Here is a 13,337-nt window from a genome sequence, read left to right as displayed (position 1 = left end):
ATTAAAATTTATCAGAGCTGAGAGAGCAGGAACTGTGTCTGACAAAAGCATTCACACGAATGAGTGGTGAGAGTACCATGTGTGTGCTTGAATATGGTTGAGAGGAGGGTGTGACTTGAAAAAAATCTCATGGCCAAAGTCTCGCGGGACGTGAAAAAATCTCTTCAAAACAGTCTTGTCTCGTTGCAGGATTTTTTTATATAAAAGAGAGATGTGCCCGGATGATATGATGTTCAAGAAATATGGATGTATACTGGTAGTATGCAAATCACAATTAGTCCAGACAATTCAGAATGTCACAAAGGGAGTGAGCCCCATCAGTCAGTAATGTAAGTGAATGACAAAACAATGAAAAAGATTTGGGGTCCAACCCGGCACCTCAAATACTTGGTTTGCAATGAAAAAAATCAAATAAACAGTCAAAATGTCTTTTCAGACAAGAGTTCAAGATGGACCTGGCAAAGATGGTGAAGCTTCCAGTTTTCAGCCCTCCTTTCAGCAGGAAGAGGCACCAGAAGTGACATCAGAGATGTTACAGCTGTCAGTCATCTGGTCTTCAGAGGGAAGAAGAGAGAAAGACATTTAAACACAGGGCCAACCCATGATGTGGTGGTATAATTACAGTCACTAGAGCCCTTCAGCTCTCTCCTATGTGTACATGCATGACAGTAATCACTGATTCATTCCACTTCTATTTACTTTGGTCCCAGAGTAACTAAAGTGTTTTTGAAGTGGAGAAGTGTAGATTCTGCCAGTTTGGTGTTAAACATGCTCATAAAAATGCCAGCTAATTGGTCACAATGTATTTTTACAATGCCACCCAACAATCCATTCAAATTTCCTCATTTCTCTTTAGGAAGAGTGAATAGGTGGAGTCTTTGTAGTCTTAATAAATGTGTGTACATATATCATTGTATATATGATACTGAGGAGATACAGTGTTGCTTAGAGATTTAGTTTACACTGAAAGATCATTTTAGTAATGACTGTTGGTTGTAATACTCTTTCTTCTGTTTTGAAATGGAATATTTACCACAAAAAATGTAACATCCTCCTTATGTCATTATGTCAGAAACAAAGATGATTGCGTCATGTATTGCTGTTGGAGGAATTTTCTTTTCACAGATTTACTTTTCAAAGACTTGTAACATTATTTCATAAACTACTGAACAGCCATACTTTAGTAGAAGTAAAGTTACATTTGTAAAAACTAAGATGTGCCCCTTACTCATTCAGATGTTTTAAACTATCTGATATTAAATGTATTTAAATACAAGTAAATATAGGATTTCTCTGTATTCTAAATCCATTCTCCATCCATTTTTGAAGGCAGTTTATCCAGAGCAGAGTCACAGTGCAGCTGGAGCCTATCCAGCAAGCAATCAGGCACAACGCAAAACAATCCTTAGACAGGGCACCAGCCATTCACAGGGTGAACACAAACACACAGAAGCCAATTTAGCACTGCCAGTCCACCTACCTCTCATGTCTTTGGACTATTGGAGGAAACCAAAGCACCCAAAGGAAGCCTAAACAGACATGGGGAGAACATTCAAACTCTGCATAGGGAGCACCAGAACTTGAACCCCAGGCTCCTTGTTATGAGAAAGCAGCCCTACCTATGTGCCACCCCATGTTTTATAAATAGTCGAAACAATGCTCTTGTAAAGTTAAAAGAATTAGGACTAATTTATTTTTCTGTGTGATTTGTATTGTATTGCATTTGTATCGTGTGTCAACAACTAATTATATTTAATTAAGTGAAAAACGTATTTAAGCATTCCTTGGCTTCAAAAATTATGCCAGTTTTTGTTCAAATAACACCAAACTAGATAAAAATTGACAGAATTTGTTTAATAAAAACATCAATCATCCATCCGTCCATTATCCAACCCGCTATATCCTAACTACAGGGTCACGGGAGTCTGCTGGAGCCAATCCCAGCCAACACAGGGCACAAGGCAGGAAACAAAGCCTGGGCAGGGCGCCAGCCCACCGCAGCAAATTATTTCTACTTCATTGTTATACAACACTGGTTATTTATAATGATGATTTATAAAACACCTTCACCATGCTCAATTTACTTAACACTAATAGCCAGACAGGACTGTAAAGGCTGATAATGAATAATGATTTTCACTTGACAGCAGCAGAGATAGATAGATAGATAGATAGATAGATAGATAGATAGATAGATAGATAGATAGATAGATAGATAGATAGATAGATAGATAGATAGATAGATAGATAGATAGATAGATAGATAGATAGATAGATAGATAGATAGATAGATAGATACTTTATTAATCCCAAGGGGAAATTCACATACTCCAGCAGCAGCATACTGATACAAAAAACAATATTAAATTAAAGATTGATAATAATGCAGGTAAAAACAGACATTAACTTTGTATGATGTTAACGTTTACCCCCCCCGGGTGGAATTGAAGAGTCGCATAGTTTGGGGGAGGAACGATCTCCTCAGTTTGTCAGTAGAGCAGGACATTGACAGCAGTCTGTCACTGAAGCTGCTCCTCTGTCTGGAGATGACACTGTTTAGTGGATGCAGTGGATTCTCCATAATTGACAGGAGCCTGGTGAGCGCCCGTCGCTCTGCCACAGATGTCAAACTGTCTAGCTCCATGCCAACAATAGAGCCTGCCTTCCTCACCAGTTTGTCCAGGCGTGAGGCGTCTTTCTTCTTAATGCTGCCTCCCCAGCACACCACCGTGTAGAAGAGGGCACTCGCCACAACCGTCTGATAGAACATCTGGAGCATCTTATTGCAGATGTTGAAGGACGCCAGCCTTCTAAGGAAGTATAACCAGCTCTGTCCTTTCTTACACAGAGCATCAGTATTGGCAGTCCAGTCCAATTTATCATCCAGCTGCACTCCCAGGTATTAATAGGTCTGCGCCATCCACACACAGTCACCTCTGATGATCACGGGGTCCATGAGAGGCCTGGGCCTCCTAAAATCCACCACCAGCTCCTTGGTTTTGCTGGTGTTCAGGTGTAGGTGGTTTGAGTCGCACCATTTAACAAAGTCATTGATTAGGTCCCTATACTCCTCCTCCTGCCCACTCCTGATGCAGCCCACGATAGCAGTGTCGTCAGCGAACTTTTGCACGTGGCAGGACTCCGAGTTATATTGGAAGTCCGATGTATATAGGCTGAACGGGACCGGAGAAAGTACAGTCCCCTGTGGCGCTCCTGTGTTGCTGACGACAATGTCAGACTTGCAGTTCCCAAGACGCACATACTGAGGTCTGTCTTTAAGATAGTCCACGATCCATGCCACCAGGTATGAATCTACTCCCATCTCTGTCAGCTTGTCCTTAAAGAGCAGAGGTTGGATTGTGTTGAAGGCACTAGAGAAGTCTAGAAACATCATTCTTACAACACCACTGCCTCTGTCCAAGTGGGAGAGGGATCGATGTAGCATATAGATGATGGCATCCTCCGCGCCCACCTTCTCCTGATATGCAAATTGCAGAGGGTCGAGGGCATGTTGAACCTAGGGTGGTCAAACCTGTTAAAGAAGTTGTTCATTTGGTTTGCTCTCTTCATGTCTCTCTTGATGGTGGCACCCCGCTTCGAGCTGCAGCCAGTGATGATCTTCATCCCATCCCACACTTCCTTCATGCTGTTATTCTGAGTTAATTCAGAGAGTTAATTGCATGTTTAAGAATTAGCCGGACAAAAAGCTAAGCTGGAAACTAGTAATCGTGGATCTGGGGCTTCACTTTAAAGTTAAGTTGGTATATCACATTGCACTGCTTGTTTTCCAAAATGATATAATATGCAATTTTATAATGTATTACCATTCCATACAACAAAAAGTGCCTGATGGAAAAGGTTGCAAGCAAATAATGTAAACTGAGGGAAATCAAGAGTGCATTGTGGAAGGTGCCAAAGCAAACACTCAAAAATAAAAGCTGACCACACCACACATCACCCATCAAATCATCACAATTCTTAATATCATTTTGTAATAAGTAAGAGAAACATATTGAAAAATGGAGGCCTACTATAGTTAGTGGAAGAAATTAAATTACATAAATTTCAAAAATTGAATAATTATCTTTCGTTAGATTCGAGAGAACTTCTACCACTGCATTATCGAGAGCATTCTGACCAATTGTATTATACTATGGTTGGGTAACTGCACACTATCAGACCAGAAATCTCTGCAGTGGGTGGTGAAAACTGCTGAGGACATCACTGGGGCCTCGTCACCTGCCATTGAGAACCTCACATGCAAACAATGCCTTGTGGAGGGCATGTAGCATCATCATGGACCCCTCTCACCCCAGCCATGGTCTGTGTACCCTTTTACCTTCTTTCAGGCAGCAGTACAGGTGCCTACATGCCTACAGCAGGCTAAAGAATAGCTCTACCCTGTAAACATCACCTTGCTGAACTCAAAACTCCAAGCGCTAGACCACCTCTACCCTTCCCACCTCACCATAAATCGTGCATATGTGGTATAGCAGGTCCACAGCTCCCGCTAAAGAGCCACTTATAATATATAATATAAATAAATATTATATGTAAACTTTATATATAATATAAATAAATAATCACCGTACTTGTGGCTTAGCAAGGGGGTGTGGTGGTGTGTGGCCGAAGCGGTTCCTGAGGAGTTCATGATGTGGCCGTTTCTCACCTAAGTGCACAGGTGAGAAACGGTCCGCATCAGTATAATTAATTGTTCCCAGGAGCTGCTGATTGCCACAACTGCCTTGTCCTCTTCATAAATAGAAGCACCTGTCGGCTAGAGAGGGAGACTGCGTAAGGCCGAGAAGACAGCGGGACAGCGGGAGTCGGGAGGTTTGGGCTGTGATTTCCCTGACGTGTGCGTCCTGGTCGCCAGGGAAGCCAAGTCTCGATCTAAGTGACCTGAACCGGATCCAGAAGGCCACCAGATCAGTAGAGTGGAGAGAAGGCCAGCTGCAGGTTGGGCGACTCCCCTGTTGAGAAGCCCAGACGGGAGAAGCAGGGGAGCCGCCAGGTAAAAAGACACCGGGCTTTGTGTTGTTAAGGACTGCTTCCAGCATTGTTTTAACCTTGTTGTTTTTAAGACTTTTTTCTATGGTGTTTTTTTTTACCTCCATTTCACAACTGTTTTTATGGATTATTTATTTAATGAAGACATTTTTGGAAAGCACTGCACTTTATTTATTTGAACAGTTTCTTTTTGTTGTTGCTTTTAAATAAAAGCGCTTTGCACTTTTTACACCATCCCCTTGCTCCATTGTTGTGCCTCACTGCTGTGCTCATCGGTAACATTACCGATGGTGTCGGGTTCAGGGCTCCCAGAAGTGAGATGGCAGCATGCAGCGAACCTGCATCATCACAGCATATACTAGCACTCTGTACCGACCGCAGGTCTATCATTTTTGCACTATAGGCTTGGACTATTACTATCTCAGGACTATCAGGGCTCTGCTGTACTTGTACAAGCACATTTCTGTTTCTTTTATTTAAAATGTTTTATACTTCACTGTACTTAATCTATTCTATTCATACTATACTTGCTGTATGCATTGTTCATATTGTATTTTAACTCTCACTAATCATTCTGTGTATACTCTTGATTCATTTTGTCTGTACAATCCCTCACTGCTATACATATTTATATGTATCTAATTAATTGTAATTTCTATTTGCACTTCTGATTAAATGCAAAACTGTATTTAGTTGCCATGGTGCTTGCAGTGTGTTCAATGACATTAAAGTTAATCTAATCTAAGGGCAGAGTGGTGGCTCTCAGGCTAGAGATCTGCACTGGCAATCGGAAGGTTGCCGGTTCGAATCCCGTCAATGCCAATAGGGACACTGCTCTGTTGGGCCCTTAAGCAAGGCCCTTAACCTGCAATTGCTGAGCGCTTTGAGTAGTGAGAAAAGCGCTATATAAATGCAAAAAATTATTAATCTAATTTAACCCAGCAGGTTCACAGGAGGTGTGACTGAATTCTTATTTGCCAAATAAAAAAAGAGACCCCAAAAGAGGTCCAAGGTGCTCTTTAAAAAGACATTATTTCTTTAACAGTCAAAAATGAGGACTGAATTCTAGGTGTAAGTGTTATGGCTGAGTTCATATTCAAAGCAGGTGCTATGGATACACACAACCTGATCTATTTTAGCAATTTTTATTATTCTCAAAAGTGTGCAATAGGAATGTTTTCACAAGCAGCCCTTATTCTGTGGAGACATTTAAAGTGATTTATTTGTGGAGGAAAGATTAATCAAATACATTGCATAGATATCATGGAGAGACACATGTTAAAAATAGCACAAATGTAAAATGTAATATGTCTTCAAAGCCAGTTAAATGTTTTAGATGGATTATGGTGCTGTTTTTGTTGACAAGGTTTGGAAAGCCACTGTTCTTTGGCAAAATTCTTTAGTAGATGTCATGGCAGGTTCCCAGTTTTATTAAATTGCCTTTAGTGACAGATATCATCATTACCACCATTGCCGATGCATAAGGTTTCTTTAGCTGCTTGTTGCTTACTGAAATAAATCCTTGTTTAGATGTTGTCACGTCCTCCAGCTATTTAAGGTTATTTTGGATTTTTGAAATTCAGTTTTATTTGTCTTATTATCTTTCACGTCATGTTTGATCATCTAAGATTGAGTCAACTTAATTTTGGGACTCTTCAGACTTGATGTTTTTGTCCTTTCTTCTTATATAATATGCTACCATGGCTGTTCATTTGTCTGTCCCGGATTTTAAATCACCTGTACCTCATAAACCGTTTGACCTATTGAACTGAAATTTGGTACACATATACTACGTGACCTTTACTGTCTGCTTTCGGGGTGATGATTTTCATTACTCTTTTTATTATTATTTTATTTTATTGTAGAATCAACTCTTGGCAGCAGCCAGTGTGAATTTCCCCTTGGGATTAATAAAGTATCTATCTATCTATCTATCTATCTATCTATCTATCTATCTATCTATCTATCTATCTATCTATCTATCTATCTATCTATCTATCTATCTATCTATCCAGCAGGGTGGCCATGCGGCACATGCGTATGGGCGCCGTTCTCATTCCCTATCATCTTTGCCATCACTTCCCCTCTCTCTTCATATCTTAAATCATTCTTGAGGCAGATTGAAGACTTAAGTGCCAGCTTAAGTGAAAAATTAAGGAAAATGTACTAAGTAATTGCAACACAAACACTGACTTAATCAGTTTTAATGCGAAAAGATGCTGACGAAAGAAGAAAAGAAGCGGACTGCTAGGGTGGAGAAAAGAAGAGCTGCTCAGGAAGCAGCAAGCGCATCAACCTCTGAGCAAACAAATACTAAACATACAGAGAAAGAGGATGAAAAGTATGAATGCTCAAGTCAACTGTATTCACTGCACGTTATCGTGCAGTGCACCGTTACTGGTTTATAATATTTAACATTGTGACAGTAATGTCACAGCAATGCCATTTTGGAAGGATGTCTGCTCATAGACCTGAACATCCTCTTTTAGTCTCTGATGTCTGCAGTCATATTGTTTATGTACATAATGCCCTTTGGCTCTTAGTCATGTGATGTCATAGGGCAGCATTGTGACGTGTGACATCATTACAAGACAGCAGCCGGCCATTCCAGACATCCAATCTTTCACATTCCTTTATTTATTACTTCAGGTTCCTTTAATGCTGAGAAAGCTAAAAGGTGATTCCAAGAAAACTCTTTTTTAAGATCTTTTCCTCATTTTCCTAGACTTTGGGACTTTTTTTTCTCTCTGATGTTTGATTACTTCTTTTGATTTCCTAAATCGTGACTGTGAATTGATTGTGATTCTGCCAGTTACAAAACCTTTGCTGCTTCAAAGTGGACATATTCGGGAAGATTAAAGTTTTTTCTTCAGAATGAGAACCCAGCATGCATTAGTTCCATTATAAAATGTAAAGGAAGGCTGATTATTTTTTTTAACTTATAAAATAAGCTTCACTGTAGAATGTAATTTACTGTAATGTGGCAAATTAAAACATACCATTAATTTAAAGAAATAACTTAGGTATGAAAAATGCCACACTTATCCTTTAAGACATTCTTGCAAATACTATTTGTATTTTCCTCATTACTAAAGTTCACTCCATTGATCAATCTTTGCTTTTCCTTAGGTTTTGATTTTTGTTTCAGTGGGCAGTACTGCTGAATCATAAACCCCACATCATGAGTTTCACTCCCACGTTGACTGTGTTGTATGAGGATGTACTCCTGTTGCCTGTGTGGGAGTAACCTGTTATTCAAACTGGCAATTCTAGCCTGTCCCTGGGCAAGTGTGAATGTGTGCATGCGTGTGTGTACATGTATGTGCGTGTGTGTGTGTGTGTGCTTGTGCATGAGTGGGCTCTGCAATTGATTGCCACCTTGTGAATGGCTGTTTAATACCTTGTGCCCAATACTAGGACAGGCTCCATCCTCCAATAAACCTGACAAGGATTAGGTGGGTCTGAGAATATTATATTATGTTATGTTTCCTAACCTCTGTCAGTACGTTAAACAGACTTTTCAAAGACTTGTTGTCTTGACCAAAATGTATAAAATTATTTTTTATCAAACTCCTAATACTCTTGTTGAACACAATGATCTAATATTCACTGTCTTTTCTAACAAGTATGTGAATCTCTGGGATAGTCAGTTTTATTAACGGGTAATTTGAGTACAATCAAATAAATGACATCAGCTGGGTAGTTTGAGGAAACATTCCTTGTATTAAGATAAAAAACACAAGCAAAGGCAAAGTTTTTCTGACCCCATTAAAGCCTTCTTTTCACAATGCTGACATGTGGAAGTGAAACAACCACTGCTAAAAAGATTTCCAACAACTTCTGAAAAAGACTTTACACAACAGTGTTGTTGCCTGGTGGTTATTTTTAAGGAGATTACTTTTAAATCCCCTTTTCTGTTACATAAAGTTCTGTAATCATACAACAGACCTCTGCTGAACAAAAAACTAACAGAACAATTTTAGTCAGATGTTCTAAACAAGGTTACATATTATTAGAGCAGTGATCTGTAGCCAAAAGTATGCAATGTCTGTGAAGGGATGAAACTACTTACTGATTTTATTAAACAGATCGTAAGTAAAAATAATATCACTGATGTAACACTGACCCTATCCCATTGGAATGCAAGCTGTAATCAATAAATATAGAGATGGAGTCAATTGTATTATCCACCTGGGGAGACATTTTACTACTCAATTAAATTAAAAGAAATATTGATCTTTCTAACTTTATTTCTAAAACATTTGAGAGTTAACTTGTAGATAAGTTCATTCTTTGTGACATCACCATAATGCTCAAGCACTTCTGGAGGAATTCTAAGTTGTAAGGGCTAAATACATAAAATGTAGAAAAAAGGCCACATTCTCCCACCATTTCCACAATATCTGGACTGAGGTATTGTAGGTATTTGGTTTTCTGATAAAAATAAAATATGGATGGAATTTTTTTCCCATATTTTTTAAAAAAGCAGAAACATTTTAATTGAGTCTTATATTCCCTTTCTTGACCACCATTTACCTCAGTTATTTTTATTTTTTGCTATGATGAGAATTAATTATTTTATTTTTGTTTATGTTGTACATTTGGGAGCCATTACTGCCTTTAGAAGAGTACAACTACCCATTATTGTTGCGGTGTGTGTGGACACATACATTGGCACATGACATTACAGCAGCCATACATCTAACGTTCGCAAGTTCTTGTTTTAAGGAAAAGTCTAAATTACTGCAAAGAGAATATAAAATTCTCAGATGATTAATTCAGAATTTATAGATTTGCATAATGAAACGTAGAGTAACTCTGACATTTCAGGGTTTTTTTTCCTGTTTGCCAGGTGTGTCAGTGTGCTTACAGATTTTAATTGTGGATGTTTTATTATGTTATCAAAATTCCTATGAGATGCACCTAACATGAAGGGTACCAACTAACTTCTTAGGTTCTTTCCTTAATGGGAGATGAGGAAAAAATATCTAAACCACCTATATAACTGTTATCTGTAACCTCTTACATGTGTCACTATCCTTACTTTACCCTTCATATTCAACCCTCGACATCTCCAATGTCTTTTATCTTTAATCCTTTACTTCAGTCCAGTTTACCACCAATAGAGGGCATCTCAACCACATCTCCTTGAGATCTTAAGGGACCACAGCTAGACAACAAATGAACAATCTTAAATTCTTGATTTGCGGGTAGCAAGGGAACAGAGACATATACAGTAAGCTTTTACTTAAAAGTTATATTTATTCACATCAAAAACAATAGAAATATAATCAATACAAAAAATTACAATATCTGGGTTAGGTCTGCAGTAAATAAAAGAGAAGAACACAGAAAAAGTTTTGGGGTAGCCACCCCATATACTTGAAGATTCAGCCAGAAAAAGAGAGCTAAAAGATCATCAATCAGTCTTTACAGACAGAACAGATTCATGGCTAACAAAATGGCATTTTTAAAGTCGGGTGGAGGAAGTGAGGTCATCTGGAAGTGACATCTTTGGGCCCGGAACTGGAAGTGTTGTCGATAGAACCAGGATGAATTTACTTCAGGTGGTCTGCAGGAGAAAGAGAAAGGGTTAGATTAGTATCATTTGAGCCCTTTAGCTGCCTTCCATGCACAACATGTGCGACACTGCATATCAGCAAGATGTTCCAGGTGGTCCAGTTCCTTAGATACAATTTATATATCCTTAATCAAAAAATCAAATGAAAGATGTCTTGCCAGACAGAGAAAGAGAGCTCTTTCCCAAGTGTCCCAAGTGAAAAAGCTCCATGAAAATGTCCATTACTTTTTCCATCAAATGAGCTCTTTACAAAACTGTCAGAAAAGTAGTAACTGAATCCAAAGCTCCATTTTTGCAGCCACCGAAATGAGAGAGAACTCTTTTTGAAAAAAGTCTCATAAGAGACAGTTGCTCTCCTCCCTTCCAAAATGAGCGCCTCACTTACTCGTTTTCATCTTGTTAACAGACCTTACAGTTTCTCAAAACAACAGAATGTTTTTGAATCATTATGACTAGCTCATGGTTATACTCCCAAGTGTATCAAAAGCTGCATTTTCTAACTAGGTAAAATATTTTTGCCATTCAGCTTTCCCAGAATACACTGCACTCTTGTTTAGCTTGATACAACTTTCAGGCTTAAGGCCTGTTACCTGAAATCAATTAGTTGAAAAGCTTAAAGTATCACTATTATGGTGATGTTAGAAGATTTATTTTTTATTATTTTTTTTTTGTTTTAACTTTTATGTTTCTATTATTTGCTGATCTTTCATTGTTCCAAGGTTCCGAGATGTTTGCATCATGTCTCGGGTGTGGCCACATGTCTTGCTGTCAGGTAGACATCTAAACATTGACTAGTCACTGAAAAGACTTTGTTAGAGACGAGAGCTCAAATAGCAACTGAAAACAAACATTTTAGAGGATGAAAAACTAGTTTTGTCTTCTGTTTAATGTTATGCTTTGATACTAGTTCAATCCTAATAACATAAAGAAGGATGTATAACAAATTTAATTTACCAACTTCCAAAGAAAAGATCTTTAAAACAAAATATATGCATTTCCAGAGTTGTCCAGCCTCTTCTACAGGATTAATAAAGTTTCTATCTATCTGTCTTTCTCACATCCCATGAAAGTCATCATGTAGGCACATCCATTATAAAAAGCAAACCTGCATAATGGTAAGAATGACAGCTCTTCTGAACACTTTGAAAAATTTTATCATTTTGACATTTTTGTGTCTTTGTAGCTTTAGTTAGTTTCCCTGAACTTCTACATATAAGGTGCTGCGTTTTTTTCTTTTTGCCATTCTTTCATTCTTTTGTTTTCAGAACTCTAGTGCTTGTCCCTATTACAAACCAGTTAAAGCTGTCAGATGCCTACAATAACTGCACAGAAAACAACATATTATGACTGCATTCCATTTTAAGGAAGGTCTAAGTTTTCCCAACCAGTCCTATGACGTCAGCAAACTGTTTCCACTGAGAGCAGCAAAAACAAATGAATGAGCACAACAGTAAATAAGTGAATTCCACCTTCACAAGAAATTTCTATCACAGGATGATGTCAAAACAATAGATTCTTATGACAAATTTTCTAGCCCTGTGAACTATTACAACACGTCTAAGGCAGGCGATGTTATTTTTCATCAAAAAGTAAAATAACAGATGAAATTGCTGGTGCATTCCAAATTTGTCAGTCTTTTCTTAATAAATTTTCATTTTAATATGTTGTTTTTGTTTTGAGCCATCCTCATGATGATTTTAAATTAAAACTTTGTGAATGTAAGTGTGTGCATGTTTGGACGCCATAATAACCTCATACCCTTTCTAGGACTTGTCCTGCTTTGCCCACCACTCTCTTGAGTTGGATTAATCAAATTTCAATGATGTTATGATTTCTTTTACAGTATATATTGTGAAGTTAACCTGTGTAGTGGTACCCTTATTGACAATCAGAGGACGCTACCATCACAGAAGAAGGTCATTCAAGACTCCATAGGTCATAAAATAACAACAACAACAACATTTATTTATATAGCACATTTTCATACAAAAAGTAGCTCAAAGTGCTTTACATAATGAATAAAAGAAAAATAAAAGACAAAATACAAAATTAAAATAAGATAACATTAGTTAACATAGAAAAGGAGTAAGGTCCGATGGCCAGGGTGAACAGAAAAAACAAAAAAAAAACTCCAGATGGCTGGAGAAAAAAATAAAATCTGTAGGGGTTCCAGGCCACGAGACCGCCCAGTCTCCCCTGGGCATTCTACCTAACATAAATGAAAATAGTCCTCTTTGTAGTTAGGGTTCTCATGGAGTCACTTGATGCTGATGGTATGGTAAATAAGCCTTAATACAGGATTTCAGGATCTCCAGATGATGTGTAATGGCCTCACAGCTGTACCAGGGAGGATAGTCAATCTGGCCCTCCTCAAGACACCTCTGGAGTGAGGCTGGTGTGCAAGAATCTCTGGTGCAGCAAGGAGAGTTCTACCCATATGAGACAAGAGAGTAATGGTGTCAGCCAGCATCAAAGAAGTGCTTATGGTATGGTACCCGGAAGGCTGTTGGGGCACAATATAAAGGGGCCTTGCTTCCTTTGCTTAGAGATCCTAGAGTTTGGAGGCAGTGGACAAGAAGTGTTCAGTGGGCCAGAATGACAGAAGTGTTTATTATTTCTGTCTTTTGTTGTACTTTTCTGTTGACCTGTAGTATTTATTTAGGTTTTATTATTAAATCCTTTTTTATTTTTTTGTCATTCCATTGTTTATGTTTGGGGTTGTAGGATACCACCTACAGGCCACAAT

This window comes from Erpetoichthys calabaricus, chromosome 4 (assembly GCF_900747795.2).
Source record: "Erpetoichthys calabaricus chromosome 4, fErpCal1.3, whole genome shotgun sequence".
Taxonomy (NCBI): domain Eukaryota; kingdom Metazoa; phylum Chordata; class Cladistia; order Polypteriformes; family Polypteridae; genus Erpetoichthys; species Erpetoichthys calabaricus.
Note: the sequence above shows the minus strand (reverse complement) of the source record.